The sequence below is a fragment of the Elephas maximus genome, chromosome 3 (genome assembly GCF_024166365.1).
Source record: "Elephas maximus indicus isolate mEleMax1 chromosome 3, mEleMax1 primary haplotype, whole genome shotgun sequence".
NCBI classification, from domain to species: Eukaryota; Metazoa; Chordata; class Mammalia; order Proboscidea; family Elephantidae; genus Elephas; species Elephas maximus.
This window is the reverse complement of record NC_064821.1, coordinates 72367934-72370789: the sequence shown is the minus strand read 5'-3', so window position 1 is coordinate 72370789 and position 2856 is coordinate 72367934. Positions and strand designations below refer to the sequence as shown.

The 2856-nt window shown below is 40.8% G+C and overlaps 1 pseudogene; it reads right to left on the bottom strand.

Moving 5' to 3' along the window:
• Nucleotides 1-1813: 1813 nt before the first annotated feature.
• LOC126071690 (ubiquitin-40S ribosomal protein S27a-like) lies at nt 1814-2534 on the bottom strand (annotated as a pseudogene).
• Between the last annotated feature and the right edge of the window lie 322 nt (nt 2535-2856).

The window sequence follows — 2856 nt, the reverse complement described above, 5'->3', positions numbered from 1 at the left end:
CACAGAAGTCACCTTCTTAGCAAGGCTCCTGGGACCACTCAGGACAAATTACCCACCTCTTTCCAAACCAAATCCATTGCCATCAAGTCGATTCCGACTCATAGTGATCCTAAAGAACAGAGTAGAACTGCCCCATAGGATTTCCAAGGAACACCTGGTGGATTTGAACTGCCAACCTTTTGGTTAGCAGCCATAGCTCTTAACCACTACACCACCAGGGTTTCCCCTCAATCTCCTAGCCCTAGTAACCACTCATCTACCTTCTGTCTCTGTGAATTTACCTATTCTGGACAGGCAGATTCAGAATATAAATGGTATGATAAAAATCATACAACACGTGGTCTTTGTGGTCAGCTTCTTTCACTTAGCATAACGTTTTCCAGGTTCTCACATGTTACAGCATATGTCAGTACTTCATTCATTCCCTTTTATTGCTGAATCCCACTGTATGGATACACAGTTTGTTTATCCATTCATCAATTGATGGACATTTAGGTTGTTTCCACTTTTTGGTCATTGTGAATAACGGCTTTGAATATTCACGTATAAGTCTTTGTGTGGACGTATGTTTCCATCTCTCTTGGGTATATACTAGGAGAGGAACTGATGGGTCATATGAAAACTACATTTAACATTTTCAGGAACTTTCCAAAGCAGCTGCACCATTTTACATTCCCACCAGCAATTTATGAGGGTTCCAATTTCCCCACACCTTTACCAACACTTGTTATTGTCTACCTTTTTTATTTTAGCCATACCTTTTTTAGTGGTATGAAAGCTCCTGGGTGGTACAAGTGGTTTGTGATTGGCTGCTAACTTAAAGGTTGGCAGTTCGAACTTACCGAGCAGCTCCATGGAAGAAAGGCCTGGTGATCTGCTTCCATAGAGATTACAGCCAAGAAAACTCTAGGGAACAGTTCTACTCTGTAACAGGTGGGGTCGCCATGAGTCAAAATCACTTTGACGGCAATAAGTTTGTTTTGTTGCTGTTTTTTGGTTTAATGGTATGAAGTGCCATGTTTGTCTTAATATAAAAATTTGGTTTTAATTTATCAACAAATAAAATTAACTCCCTGTGAATGTACACCATATTGGCACATGACTCAGAGCACCCCAACACCCCTCTCAGTACCTCTGGACAAGGGTGCAGTATGAGCTTGATGTGTGTAAATTAAAGCCATTTCCAATATTTCAATAACGTAAATAAATGTAAATAATGCAGTGGTAACCAACCTCATAAAAAGTTTTTTTTAACCAACCTTGTATAGACTCTGCAACTCTAGAAATAACTCAAGGGGCCCTGGTGGCACAGTGGTTAAGCACTCACATGCTAACCAAAAGGTTGGCCATTCGAACCCCCAGCCACTCTGCGGGATAAAGATGAGGCAGTCTGCTTCCATAAAGGTTATAGTCTTGGAAGTTCTATGGATTTCTGTCTTATAGGGTTGCTATAAGTGAGAATCTATTTGATGACAATAGGTTTGGTTTTTTGGTTGGTTTAGGAATAGCTCATAGGTATGGGGTTATCTAGTTAAAGAATACCCACTGCCGTCCAGTTGATTCCAACTCACAGCAACCCCATGGTGTTTCCAAGGCTGTAAATCTTTTCGGAAGCAGACTACCACATTGTTCTCCCGCAGAGCTGCTGGTGGTTTCGAACTGCCGACCTTTCAGTCAGCAGTCAATTATTTTAACCACTGTGCTACCAGGGCTCCTGGTAAAAGAATATGCATTTAAAATTTTTTGCAAAGGTTACCTATGCACATGGTATGAAGTCCCAAATGGTGTGCAATGAAAAGTAAAGCTTGCTCCCTTCCCTGCTCTCAGCCACCCCGCTCCCCAGAAGCAGCCCTGGGAACCAGTTTCTTAAATATCCTTCCCAAAATATGTTAGGATGCTCATTTTCAGGGCTTTTCAAGCACAGCACCACCAGAAAGCTGTACCAATTTATAAGCCCACCATAGTGGAGAGAGTTTCCTTTTCACCATTTTTGCCACATTACTTTTTTTGTTTGCGCCATAGTATTCTGTTTCTTGTATTGTTTTTAGCTCATGTCTTTTACTAACCCACACATAATTACTTGTCTTCTGGATTGTTGAAGCAATAGGTCAGACAACACTCGCCACAGTGACAATGTCTATCAAAGAGACTAGCCATAGCCACATTCACGTGAAGGGCACTCCCAACGAAGGCAGCTAATTTTGCCATTCTCATCCACCTTATAGTATTTTAGGACACCCAGTTTAACCTTCTTCCTTTTATGCTTATTTTCCTTGGGAGTAGTGTAAGACTTCTTTCTTTTCTTTGCACCACTACAAAGTCTCAACACAAGATGAAGAGTGGGCTCCTTCTGAATATTGCTGTCAGACAACTTACATCCATCTTTCAGTCACTTGCTGGCAAAGGTTCCTCCTGATCAGGAGGAATTCCTTCCTTTTCCTGGATCTTGGCCTTTATATATTTTCTATTGTAGCCAAGGTTTCATCCTCGAGAGTGATGGTCTTCCCTATTAGGGTTTTTACAAAAATCTGCATTTTGGCAGAGAAGTTCCACAACAGATGGTGGATTGGAAAGCTGTTTTGACTGTTTTTCTATTAATTTTCGGTTACTATTTTTTTTTTTTTTTAGTAAAGCTGAAGGTTTTTTTTTTTAACTAAAGTTGAAGGAATCCCTGGGACTAATCTCTACAAGAAATGGTTAACAGGCTCAGCTGTTAACTGAAAGGTTGGAGGTCTGAATCCACTCAGAAGAGCCTCAGAATAAAGACCTGGTGATCTACTTCCAAAAAAATTAGCCACTGAAAACTCTACAGAACAATAGTTCTACTGTGACATACATGGGGTCACCATGAGTCGT